The following is a 14824-nucleotide window of genomic DNA, read 5'->3' as shown; positions in this document are numbered from 1 at the left end:
GTTACAAAATAACTTTTAAAAATTAAAGACAAAAGTAATAAAGCTGTGATTTGGTATGGTAAAGGGAAAAAATAATAAAAACCCTGGAATGATTACATTGCCAAAGCTAGTCTTAAAAACACAAATTCATTACAAAAATAGGCAGAACAACTAAATGAAGTATGAATTCTACAAGAAGCAAAATCTGTTATGTTACAGATTCTTAAGTTACCAAAAAGATTACACAACTTTAAGAGTACAAGAGAGGACCGAGATGTCCCAAGAAATTAGTGACATGAATTGGCCTGGCTGAGTGAATTTTAAATAAAAGTCTGGGATGGCACCGACCCAAAGAGGAAAGCCTTTTGCCAGCCTAGGAGAGTTTGGTTTCATAACCTTGCTACAGGAGTGGCAGATGGAGGTTATTCTCCCCTGCACAGCTTTGGATGATAGCTTGCTGTATCCTGCCAAGTGGTATTAGGAAAACTGGGCTAATTAACTGCAAGTGGTCTTAAGTCTGTATTCAATAACCCACTGGTGTATTATGGCTGCAGATTAAGAGTATTTATACTTAAATTTTCTGTGTATTAGATTTGTCACCCCAGCTGGATCTTAGATCCCTCACTATGTTTTATGATTTTTCTGTGTGGCCCACTGTGGTGGGCAAAGAACACAGCTCAACTGATAATTGATTAGCTAATTGCTTTAGGAATCATGGTAGACAAGTAAATTCCTATGAAAAAGATAAAACAAGGATTTCACAAAGGGAGTGGCATTATGCACAGAATTATGGCCATACAAACCTCCAATCTTGGCTAGCTGAGGCCCATATAATTAAAATTTCCTAAATTTTTAAGAAAGTTCAAATATAACTAAATATTAAATTTTATAAAATAAAAACTGTAATTCTGACTAGAATTTTCATATGCTACCCTAAAATCTAGGAATCATTCTTACCTAGCATTGACTCAATAAAGATGATTATCTAATGCATGTCAGGCAGAGAGAGATAATGAAGACAGAAATAAATAGGACCCTATTCCACAAAAAGGAACCATCAAATCAGAGAGACAATGCACAAACAAAAAAGTCAGATAAAATATGCAAAGTGTCAGGGAAACTCAGGGGTTATTGATTCTAGCAGAAAATACGAGAAATAATTATTCAAAAAAAGTGACCTCTAAGTTGCTTTTGCAAGAGAGGAGGGTGTGAGAGGAGGATACCCAGGAAGGGGAAAATTTACAAACACAAAGAGAGAATAAGAATGCCCCATTTGAAAAACCTAGAGTGGTATGCTATGGCTGAGGATAGCACACATGGGACAAAGATGCTGAGGAAAAAACTAGGAAAAGGTGACATTGGTCAAAAAACTTAACTTCCCGACAACACAGGGTCTTCGTATGTGAAATGGGTATAATAATAATATAAACTTTGTAGCGTTGTCATCAGGATTCATTCACATAGTAAACCTAAAGCATCTACTGAGTAGTAGATAGGCTATATGAGTTAGAAGGAACATTTCTATTCTTAGAGGAGATAGAACTGTCAAGGATTGGTGGGGAGTTAATAATTATATAATTCTGCAAGACATTGTGGAGATGGAGAGGAAGATGTATAATATTCACACACACACACACACACACACACACTATAGTGTTTGGTGTTTTTTTTAACATTTAGTCTATGTGTAGAGATTAAAATCTAAAAATCACCACATGATATACTAAATGTTCTCATGGCTCTACATTGCTTTTCTCTTTCCCTCCCTCCCTCCATCTCTTCTTGTTTGGTCTTGTTTCCAAAATGATTCAAGGAAGTGTAGCATTTGAATTCTGTCTTTGGTCAAATCAAGACAAGCAGAGAAAGGAAGTAATGTATGATGTTAATGATAGCTATTCAGATAGGTTAGGTGATAGCTGATTAACTTATAGAGGAAGAAACTGAATCTCACTGGATTTAAAGAATATGTCAAAAGAAAACACTAGAGGATAGAAAAAAATCTGAAGAAAGCAGAATAAAGAATCTCTAGACATTTTAGAAACCAATTTATTTCAATGTGCTTTATAAACTGCAATTTCCTAGCACTAGTCAATTTTTTTTCCCTTTGGCCTAAACATAAATTGCTGTTATCTTGAAATGATATTATATGTAATTCTTTAACTGTTCGGCTTAGGCACTACTGATTAATTTACTCAGACATTTTTTCCAAGCAGTTCTCTAGATTTTTTTCTCCCATTTTAGTGAATCAGAGTCTCTCTCTCTAAAGATTTTTTTAAAAACATTGAATCGTAGAGCTTGGTTTATGCTCAAAAAAGACTTGGCACATGGGAGTTACTACAGCATGTAGTAACTTACTACCCATGTGAGACCTCTAATTCTGACCTCTAATACAAACATTCCAAGTCACCTCTCTATAAATCATTTAAAAGCCAACTGCAATGGTGAGGCAGAGTTTTCATCTCTAGCCTGACAATAGGCATTCCATCACATGTACATCAGCAATTTAACGCTCTTCAAACATCAGACAGAGCCATCAATTAGAATGTAATGCAGATACACATATTAACTCCTCACTATGATGGATATCTGCCTGACACCCTTACTACCACTTTTGGATTCATTACACATTATTAAATTTTCACTAAATTCTATCTTCCAGCAGAGTCACATCTGGGATAAAGGTAGATGAAGTCACTTGGTGTAACAAACTCCAAAGTATTTCAGGAAAATTACCACGGAAATGAGTATGTAATGACATATATGATAAAGCATTTTAATCACTAGCTTGGTAAAATCAATTACATATGTCTTATATATTTTATATATCAAATATATGTAAATATAGTATATATAAATGTATTATATACATATATAAAATTAGTAACTATTTCTATAAAATTATTTGCCTTAAAAATAGTATAGACATTTTGTAAAAATAAACATAAATCTCTGCCCTGATAGTTTTGTTTGCTTCACTTAAAACATATATCTATATATATATAAAATAAACTCAACAAAAAAAGAAACTATCAAATAAATAAAACTTTAGTAACATTCAGCTTTGAGACAGCATAAATTATTCTATGGTTGCCACCAAGAACGTAGCTGTCTTAAAAACACTTCTGCCCTGTGAGACAAAAACATATCACATTTCTTTTTATGAGAAGCTTCAAATTCCCTAGTAACATGAAAATTTTATATTTAAAGACAAATATTCAGCAAAATCAGCATGTCTTAGACATAATCACATAATAATGCCATTCAATTTTTTATCATTGATGCACATGATTTAGTTTGTTTGTATTGTCATGTTATTTTAAGATTACCCCATGTGAGTGTTAAAAAGTATACATGTAGTAGATTTTATAATCTGCATGAATAATTATCTAAAAGAGATATACTTTAGTATAGAGGAAGTTATAGAAACTTGTGACATTTCTACGGATGGAAATATCTGTAACACCCTTACATGTTATATTGTGCCACATGGTCTGTTTTATAAAATGCAATAATTACGAAAAGTGTAATATATTTTCCATATTTTCAACAGATCTTATTCACTTAGGTGACATCTCTTTCAATCCAGTCCTACAACCAAAGGCTAGTTTTTAAAATTCGACATACTAAGACATTTATCTTTTACATACACTTAACCCTCTATTATAAAAATAAAAGAGATACAACTTGAACTGAATGGTATTTTTCTCGACTGTGACAGACTTAGATTAATAATAAATATCCATCTATATTCAACATATGATAGTTTAAAATAAACTGATTCTTCTGAATGTTATTTCACAAATACTGGCTTAAACAAAGTAAATTATATGGAAATAAAGATAAGTATGGAAATAAAATGAAAATTTAATATGTAAAATATAATCTCTGGTTGCTGCAGACCTATTCTAACACAGTGTCTGGCAAATATTTTAGATAATAAATACAGATTCGATGAAAGTTTTTTTAAAATGTTACATATTACTTATGCCACTTAGGAAAATGATCACAGCAGTATTTCCTTCTTGTTAAGCAGTCATAATGAGAGAATTTATTACACGAATGCTCTGACCTTGTAAATCTCTAAATGAGTGGACTTCATAGTGAGGCTATCTGGTTCAAATCCCAGCTTTGCCATGTAATTTAAGCCAGATAATATATTTATGCTTAAATTTCACATTTGTCAAACAGAAATAATAACAGTACCACATTTTTGAAGTTATTATGAAGAGTAAATGAGATAAATTATTTAATGTGCTCAAAGCATAGTCTAACACACTGTAAGTGATACACTAATAATAATAATTGTAGTGATTCACTATTTTTTCCGATAAATTCTATAGAGATAAGAAAATAGAAATATTTGGAGCTTCAACTTTAAAATACATGGTTAACTAAATTAAACTATGACCTGAGACCTCAGGCTTTAATAACAAAGACTTGGAGATGTTTTTTCTTTTGTTGTTGTTTTTTTTTTTTTTTTTTTTGAGACGGAGTCTCGCTCTGTCGCCCAGGCTGGAGTGCAGTGGCGCGATCTCGGCTCACTGCAAGCTCCACCTGCCGGGTTCACGCCATTCTCCTGCCTCAGCCTCCTGAGTAGCTGGGACTACAGGCGCCCGCCACCACGCCCGGCTAATTTTTTGTATTTTTAATAGAGACGGGGTTTCACCGTGTTAGCCAGGATGGTCTCGATCTCCTGACCTCGTGATCCGCCCACCTCGGCCTCCCAAAGTGCTGGGATTACAGGCTTGAGCCACCGCGCCCAGCCGACTTGGAGATGTTGAGAAATAAAGCTGTGTACCAAATGCCTTTGAAAATGGGAAGCATCTTATTAATCATTAGCTATGGTTCAGATATATAAAAGAGAAGCTTGGCTAATATTTATATAAAATTCATTATTACATTTGACTATATCTTATTACAGCATGATTTTTGGTCTATTTACTCAAAGAACAACAGAGCTTTTCCATCTTAAAGAATTCTGTTTAATATTCCAGGAACTGGTGATGTGTAATCGTAATTCTGAGTTACAAATATTTGTTGTAGAACACAATATTTATCATAGAAGTTTGACTTGATTCATTGACTGTAATGTTACTGATAATATTTTAACTCAAATGGTAGAAAAGATTGTACAGATCTTATTAGAATTAAGAACACATATAAAGGCTTTCCTACTTGTAAAAGTTATTTTACAAGTAAAATAAATGAATGACTCTGGCAGATTAGCTTTAAAATATAAGGCAGAATCTCAATTTCCTATGACAATCCATGATTGAATCTTTATTGTAAAATGAGAAAAAATATTCATATACTGTTTCCTGAAGCTTTCAATGTCAAATGATTTGCTGGTTTGAGTGGATTAATTTGAGGCAAAGGCATTTCTTAGAAATGTCAGTGCATCATCAAAAGACATTCATTATGCATCTTTGTGGAGTATTACTTTAGGTGCTGTAACAGTGAACTACATAGTACCCATAGGAATTTTAAAACCTAAGTTTAAGAATATTCTTTATAGGCAAAAAACATTTGACATAAATTTTTCAGTATAAACCTACTTTATACAAATAAAGTCCATGTTTGTGGAATAAATTTTTTTGTTGAAAGCTTTAATGTTATCAACTTGAGAGCAAGGCAAAAGATAAAACTATAAAAATAATAATTCAGAAGCCTGTGTTTCCTGACTTAATTCTTCAGTATGAGATTTTTCTTTTTCCATTTGTGGTTTTAGTGAAATGGCCTTGGCAACTGCTATAGTGTCTGTAAATGCATCAAGAATTCTTTATTTAATTGCTATTTTGTACATCAACCACATAAAAGAAATGACAATTATTTGTTGCTCGTGCTTCACTAATAGATTAAATAGGATATATAAAGGAAATTATTATTTGTGCTTTATTTTTAGAAAAATAAATTAGTGCCTACTCTAAAATGAGTAGTACACTGAATTTAGGCACAGTGGATAATCAAGTTGGATAGCATAAACTAAAACTTTACCCTGAAGCCTGAGTTACATTGATCACTAAATGACACATAAAAGGTATGCTTATCGAATGTCAAATTAATGAGCTATAAATTGCAAAATGCAGTCAAAACCATTTGAAAAAAAAAATCGTTGGTGAAACCCAGTCAGTTCGTGTAAATTTGTTTTAGATCACTTGCATATGCATGAGCACCTGCTAGTTCCCTGAGTAGGCCAGTCTTTGGGGCCCTGTGTGCAACTGCAATTTGTGTAACACACCCTAAATGGATGGTTAGTTGGGCCCACCTGAGTTCCTATATTTATGGTAAAGTTTTTAAATATCAGAATTATATAATTCAGTTCAGGATTTGATTAGTATGAACCAAAGCAATAAATTTTATGGGTGTCCTGAACTGGTAGAGTGAACACTTGGTATTATTTAGGATATCTACCACATAAGTTTAAGTCTCACTAATATCACAAAACTCTTTTTCTCAGGGGTGTGCAAATAATTCCTGTTCCTGCGATGGGCTCCTTCTTTCTTGGTCCTTTTTGTTGTCCGATTCCACCTCCACCTAGATTCCAGAGTATCTTTTCCTGCTTGTTTCTAAAAGTATTTACTGTACTTACTTCTATCAAATTTACATACTTTCTACCTTCAGAGTGTAGGAAGTGGCTTACACTAGAAACACACATACATGAGATAAATACAGCCACAAGCCTACAAAATAAAAAAGAGTGGAGGAGAAAAAATTTTAATATTCAGGCTAAAAGAAAGCCACTGTAATTGAGTTTTGATGTAGTTCTGAGCTTCACCACAGGCATAGCAAAGAGGGTTGTCTACAGGGCCTTCTTGAGTTCCATCAGCATTTGCCTGATCTCAGTTGTTAATGCACAAGGCTGTCAGTCTTAGCTGAAGGGTTTGTTTTTAATCTTATTTTTTTTCTGTTATCTTTTTCTGCAGTTGCAGATTTCTGTATTGAGAATATACTCTATCTAGTCAGAGAAATCTATTAATGTCTTTTTTATCTTCTGCACTTAGATTTTGATGTACAGAATAACAATATCTCTGTGATGTACCATCGAAAATTATATGCTAATTCACAATTCACTGAACTCATACAATGAGCCAAGAATTACTATAAAGTTAGGTCTTTACCTCCCTTATGTCATTTAATGAAACAATCCTATGTTAAGTGCTATTATTATCCCCATTTTATAGATGAGGTTATCTGAGGCTCAGCAATTATTTTCCCAAGTTCTCACAGCTAGTAAGTAGAAGAGCTGGCATGTTAAATCTCAAAACCTACTCTTTTAAATATTAAACATCCGGGCTTTCTAAGAGTTCCCAGAGTTAGCATGATGTTAGCAAATGCATCTTATTGGCTTACTAAGCCCTGGTTATGGTACTAAAGTGGCAATAAGCACCAGGAGCCTCCATGGCTCTTCAATCTTAACAGTCCTGTGTGGATCCTCAGATCTCCGGATCTGCTCTGACTACATTCAGGACCTAACAGATCTTTTTATTTTCCCTCCACAGCACCCTGGCAGGCTATGTTTCCTGGCACTGGGGTTTTGAATAAGAAACAATTGCTTCCAAGCACAGTGCTCTGAGGGAAAGACCACAACCTCTACTTTATTGTCTCTTCTTAACAACACTTACACTTTTTTTTTTTTTCTCCTGCTGTTGAGGGACAAAGAGCAAAGCAACTCTGCTAAGAACTTGACAGTTACAGTTCACATTCAACCTGCTGCCGACCTGTTTTCAGATATTAAAACTCTTTGGCTCATCCTGTCCACTCCCTACTATGTGTAGTTTACACTGGAAAAAGAAGGCTTCAAGTGTGTCAAGAGTTAACATCTCAAGACAATCACCACTTGGCTCTTTGAGAGCTCTCTGCCAGGAGGAGCCTCGTAGCTTGAAAGATACACTGCAATTTTTCATCTTTTCAGCCAGGGTGAATTTTGCTTTTTGACTATGGCTTTTGGATTTCCAAGAACAGAGAGTTGAAGCTTGTATCTACACAAGACTACTAAAGCACTCTATTTTTCAGATGTTTCATAGGTACTTTATTGGTTTAATTTTTAGATGTCTTTACTTTCAAAAAGTAACAGGTTTCTACAAACTAGAAGTGCTTTATTCTAAAATTATATTCCTCTGTTTCCTAAAATCATAACACACAAAGACTATTTAAGGCCCACAGTGGTAATTCAGTACATCTAGCATCTGCACTTTTTATTTTCCGAAATAGCTTTTCTCATACTTGTTCTTTTAGGAAGCAGTGTTAATATATCATGATATTGTGGTTAAGTGGTGGGAAAGAAGGAGGCAGCTCAGAGAAACACATTTGTACAGTATGTCTATGTTCATTTAAAATTCTGTTAGTAACAAAATTCTGTTAGCCTCCCAAATCTATATTGGGTAAATTCTAAAAATCTATTCTTTAAGGACCCAAGAGTAAGATCCAAATCTAAAATTTTAGTATTCAGCTTACACACTGTTAGGCTACAATCTAAAGAAAATTAAAATTGGTAATTTAACCCAAAATACTACCATTATACGATTCAGTTCTAGATTAACTGCATGGTGTGTTCCTTATAAACTAAAGATCATATATATTAATTTTATATCTGAAAAATAGTTTAAGTGAACTATTATATTTTCCTGTGTAGTAGGAATACAGTAATGGAAAGAAAACCAAGAATTGCGAAGTTCATTCATTACTAAGAAAGTATAAAACTTAACTTGCAATTAACTGATGACAAAGTCAAGATTAAACTACTTTTCAATAATTAAGCAGCATATGAAAAGGGAGAAACAAGTCGTCCAAGATTTTGCTATTCTTCCTTACGTCTAACAAGTCACATCCATAAATATACCTATGTCTCAAAATAAACAAGGATATGTTTTTACTTTAATATTTTACATTAGTATTTTTTCTAGGCCTCCCATTGATATAAAAAAAAGAAAAAAAAAAAAAAAAAAAATAGTTTTATATACTGAAAAAAGAAAAAAAAAAAAAAAAAAAAAAAAAAAAAAAAAAAAAAAAAAAAAAAGTAACAGAATTATTCTTTCAATAATACAAAATTCAAGTTTTTTCTATAAGTAAACTTTATGTATGATAGCACTAATTATTGTTAGCATTTTTAATAAAAATAGATGTTTATTTTAAAAGAAAGGATGATAAATAATCTAGCAATAAGTTATATCTGTATGACAGCTGGACATTGAGAGGTTAATTTTTATTACAAATTTATAGACATGTCTACTAATAGTTTTGGGTAAGTTCAAGCAACTAAACAACTTACTAAAGACTATATTGAGCTATAGTTATGTCATTTATATTTTATTTATGAACAGGAATATAAAAAATGAAAGACCTCCAACGGCACATAAAAGTAATGCTGATATGAAACTAAATGTCAGGCAAAAGGCATGAAAATGGAAGAGCCAAAAAGACATTAAATATAAAACATTTAACAGAACTTTTATATAATTGACATCATTGAAAAGTCGTTTATTATACTATTGTATGCAAAATTTTTAGAATTCATCTAACCTTTAATTTTAAAATGTCAAATATTATTACTTTATCAACATGAATTTTAGCTTCTTTTCCCATTTCTTATTTTTTGTTTCCATAATGCCTCCTCTATTTTTAAATGTATATGTGTCCTCCCTTCAGCCTTTCTCATTATTTCATTTTTACCTTTCTATCCTTACAAATTTCACTGTTGATATCTAAGGCATCCATTTTAAAATAATAAAACAACTGACCTTAAAAAGTTCATTTCATTCTTTCCTATGTGTTGAGAATGATATATTTCAAACTCTAAAGAACCAGTGGATGTTTTCTTAGAAATGACTGTCAAAACAAAGGTTATGTTTTCCTCTATCATTCCAAATAAATCAGATCTTTAGTTTTCAAACTGATAGTAAAGCTTGACTTATCCTTAACCTGCTGTTTTGGAGTCATAGTCTCTGACACTCTACGAAAAACGAAAGACTCTTTTCCCTAATGCTTTCACAAATACTCCCCTTAGCTATTGCAACTGGGGAGACTTTCTATTCCAATCATCCTTTACAATTATGACCTGTCTATTACCCCCAAATAAAATATCTATATCTTTTGAGATGGAGTCTCACTCTGTCACCAGGCTGGAGTGCAGTGGCACGATCTCTGCTTATTGCAACCTCCGCCTCCTGGGTTCAAGTGATTCTCCTGCCTCAGCCTCCCGAGTAGCTGGGACTACAGGCGCATGCCACCACGCCCAGCTAATTTCTGTATTTTTAGTAGAGACAGGGTTTCACCATGTTGGTCAGGATGGTCTCGATCTCTTGACCTCATGATCTGCTCGGCCTCCCAAAGTGCTGGGATTACAGGCGTGAGCCACCGTGCCTGGCAAAAATATCTATATCTTAACCACATGTCTTAGGAACCAAAATGTATCCGTTGTCTTCTCTCTCTTTCCTTATTTTTATTTTTTATAATCCTGTAATAGGTTTAAAAATAAAGTTACTTGGGTCTCTTTGTTTCCTGAGTAATTTATAACACTTGAGAGCCCCCACAATGGAAATATCTTTGTTTCTGCAGAAAAAAGGAGCATAATCTTTAAGGATGAAGAAAACACAAATTATGATAACAATAAAAATAGGAACATGCACTGCAACACAAGTTATAAGCAGTAATGACCTTAACTAGTTTCACTATGGTAAAGAGTACAGTATTAACAGGAAGAACAGCACACTATTATTTAGCACTATATGCCCTCTACTTGTATTAAGTAATTTAACATCAGAACAACACCATGAAGTTACTATTAAGAGAGAAAGTTGAACTAACTTGCCCTCAATCATGCAAGTTTTGAACCCAAGGCAGTGTGGTTATGGAATCTGTGTTCTTAACCACTCTGCCACAATGACAGAAAGGAATCCCATGAAGGCATATTGGGAATTCCACCAAAATAAAATACACAGGAGAATATAACTCAACTTCCCCAAAATCAAGCCCTAACAAAATTTTGTAGTATGACCTTTTCCCATAGGCTGCATCAGTGTATAGCCCCCTTGGAGTCTTTTGGAGAAAAAGTAGGGAGAAGATATGAACTCACACATTCATACAAACATACAGTCTGTATACTCTGTCCTCACGTACTGCTAGCAGTTCCCCTAAACACATTTTGCATCCAACCACATGGCTACCAGCTGCCTATGTTTGTGATTTTTATTTTAATTACCTTTAATTTTTTTCTCAATTGACTTTTTCATTTTGGTTCCACCTCCAAGAATTATGTCTTATTCATATTTGTATTGCCTATAGTTTTATAATAATTCTTTGACCACAGAAATGTTTGACTAAATGCATAACTTTGAAAAACCTCAAATAATTCAATAATTTCCTCACATTTATATCTATGCTCTTTGAGGAATACATATATACCTTAAGAGAAATCACTTAATTTAAATGTGATGGTTCTTAAGCAGATTGATAGTGAGACATTTATTTGCTGAGATGTCTTATGGACACTGTAATTAAGGCATGAATAACTTACAAAGAAGGAATTCTTACAGCCCTTGAGTACCAAGAAATTAAACTACTTTGTTGGAGAGACCATACGGAGAGGCCCTGAGACCACGAGGAGAAGAAGCAGAGCTAGACACCCAAACCAAACTTCCAGGCATACGAATGAAGCTCTCTCGACCCTTTAGACCCGACTTGCCAGCAGCTGATTGCTACCAAGTGACAAGCAGTCAATGCCATGTGGAACAAAAAAATAGGCCGGCTGAGACATAATTAAATGACTGCTGGTCAAAGCCACAAAATTTTGGGGGTAGTTTTTTACTCACCAATAAATAACCAGAAGCAATAAATAACTCAAGCTATTTTTTCCAAAACACAAACCTGATCACATCACTTGACTGCTTAAAATCCTATTCTGCACCAACATAAAATTGCAGATTCCCTTCCAAAGCATGTAAGACCTTCACGTCCTGGCCTACACTTCCATTCTGATCCTTCCCACTACTCCCTGCTTTCAAGCTTCTTCTAGGCATACACAGTGCACGTTCTTCCTCAGCCTGATTTGCCCTCAGGTTCAGTTCCTATAGTTAATTTGTTGAGTTATCTTTTATCTTTGAAGCTTAGCGCTGTATCTGGAACCTAGTAGTTGCTCAATAAATAATAGTCTCAAAATAGGTATAGCATCCTAAAGAAAGTATAGAATTTTGGGTCAGATAATTGTCATTTTACCAGCAACATGTTTGGTGGTAGGTATTTTAACTCATTCAGCCTTCAGAATAGGATAGAAATACCTCATCTATATACTTCTGAAAATTAATTGATGAATAAAGTTAAATATTAAATTAAAGGCATTTGATAAACCATAAAACCCTATGTAACTATTAGTTTTAATTATAAAATAATTATAAACTATTAGGAGTCAAGACAGCTAGGTTTGAATTCTGCATCCACAATTACTAGCTATGAACTCCAGAAAAAGTCACTGTTCTTCATAGGTAAAACTAGATTTTTTTTTGGTGAAAACTAAATGAAATCATTTTATAAATGTGTGGTTTAAGTACTAGTTATTAATATTTTATTATTACTGAAAGGTCACAACTGATGAATAAAAATTGGTTAACGTTAATTAAATAAATCATTTTTTCACATGTATGCACACGCCCAGACACCCCAAATTCTGAACACTGCAGATGTAGGGAGATAAATATGCATCATGAGTGCTTGAATTTCTCCAATCCCTGAAAAAGAAAACGAAGACTGGAATGAAAGGATGAACTTCCAGGCTGTGTGTCAGATGTGAAGGTTGTTGCCGGGGGAACAGGGGACAAAAGATGAGAAGGAAGAAAGAAGGAAGCAGCCTCTGAAGGGTGGTTCCTGGAAAATCCATCCTAAAATTTACCAACATCAAGTTCCTTAAACACATTATAAAGTTGTTATTTACATATGCCTTTCAGAACTGGTCTTTGTTATGTGGACAGCACAGAGTTAAAAACTAAACCAGGTCCTGTATCTTACATCTCGAGGCAGATAATGGGAAGAGATCTATGGGAGAAAATTAATCCAACTCTCCTCCTATACATAATACATTTTGAAAGGAATCTATCCAGAAAAATCCATTTAGCTATGCCCAGAACAATCAAGACTGACTGTGTAGAGACTGAAGCACCTCGGTCTATCTGCTGATAATATTTATTGCTTTTTGGCACCTTCTACATATTTACCAAGCCTATGTAAAAGAAAGCTATGCTTATTTTTAGGCCAAAACCAGATGGTGTTCCAGCAGGTAATAATTTAATTAAATAGCTCCTAAAGCATGAACAAATTGTTCCAAAAAAAGAAAATATTTTTAGTTATTCTTTAAAAATAGGGAGGGAAAGAAAAAACTAAATCACGTTTGACTTTTGTTAATGCAATAAAGTTAGGTTTTACTAAATCTCCTGTTCTTAAAAAATAAAGTGCTTCTCCCTGTCTGCCTTCCTCCTGTATTGGAATCAAAATTGCCATAAGTAAAACTGATATTGTTCACCCAGCATAATTTATCACCTCTAAGAATTAATTTCAAGTTAAACATATTTTGATAAAGTTGAATTCATATATTCTTAGAAAATAACCCATTTTATGATAGTCAAATTAGTTGCATAATACACTTTATGGAAAAAATAAGATAGAAATAATAAACTACATATTTCTAATAAACTTCAGACTCTAATACCCAAAACCAGTCTTCCATTCCAGTTGAATCCACAAGACCATTTCAAAGCCCCTGTTATACATGGATTAAAGATGTCATTATTAGTAGAAAACAATAACAGTTTTGCATTGTAATTTACTAAAGATTGTGCACTGGGTGTAAGAAATGGGTATGAATCCCCAAATTGCCACTGATAGTGTGACTTTAGGCCAGAAATTGATGCCTTGAAGATTCCATCACTTATTGTGTTTTCATAAATACACATACACACACACACACACACACACACACACACACACACACACACACACACAGAGGGAGAGAGAGAGAGAATGACAGTGGTTATAGGGCACTGTGAGACTTCAGTGGAAAAATTTCGATCACTTAGCACAGCTCTTAAGACACAGTATGTGTTCCACAAATGGCTCCCAATCGTCATTGCCTTTAAGATTATTAAGCAAGAACAATATGCGTACAATATTAGAGCCATGAAATTATAAACAAAAAATGTACAATAAATGGTTCCAAGTAAATTACAATATATCAGTAAAGAAAAAACTAACTTATATGTACACTTTAAAATCCAGTTCGGAAGTAAACTGTGGGGTCTATCGTTAAGAAATCAGAAATGGTTAGGTTAAAGAGAGCTTCAACAAGAACCAATGCTGTGCTTTTTAAAATGGATAAGCCTTAAATAAAGAGATAATAAAGATGAGCTGGTGGGAATATGCATCGATATGTAGGAGTCAGTGAAGGGATCTCCCTTAGTGGAGAAAAAGGTACATATTAGAGGCCAGTAGAAAAGAAACTTAGATTGGTAGGATGAGAAGGGGGTCTTCATATGTCACTCCAGATTCTTCCAGGATAAAGACACCATGACAGTTGAGTTTCACAAAATAATATAGATCAAGGAGAAGCTGGTATTAAAGACATTATTACAGTGAGGCAGGATAACTGGATTACCCCAGAAAGATATACAGATAGATACCAGTGAACATCGAAATCATTTATACTAAATGCTGATGAATTAGTACTCAAAGTGTATACACTTGGCTTAATCATTTTATGATCATTTATAATTATACTGTGTTATATTTATCGTGTTATATTTGATAACGTAATTACACTTATATAAATTTTGTCTTGTTTTGCTTCAGATAATGATGACAGCAA

At 33.6% G+C, this 14824-nt stretch overlaps 1 protein-coding gene across 1 annotated transcript in view; it reads right to left on the bottom strand.

The window, feature by feature from the left end:
- The window catches only part of NAALADL2 (N-acetylated alpha-linked acidic dipeptidase like 2), a 948145-nt gene that overhangs the window by 713768 nt on the left and 219553 nt on the right, over positions 1-14824 (bottom strand). The gene's annotated exons all lie outside the window — the stretch shown is intronic.

Source organism: Nomascus leucogenys, chromosome 11 (assembly GCF_006542625.1).
Source record: "Nomascus leucogenys isolate Asia chromosome 11, Asia_NLE_v1, whole genome shotgun sequence".
NCBI lineage: Eukaryota > Metazoa > Chordata > Mammalia > Primates > Hylobatidae > Nomascus > Nomascus leucogenys.
The sequence above is the reverse complement of the archived record's forward strand: the minus strand, read 5'-3'. Positions and strand labels throughout refer to the sequence as shown.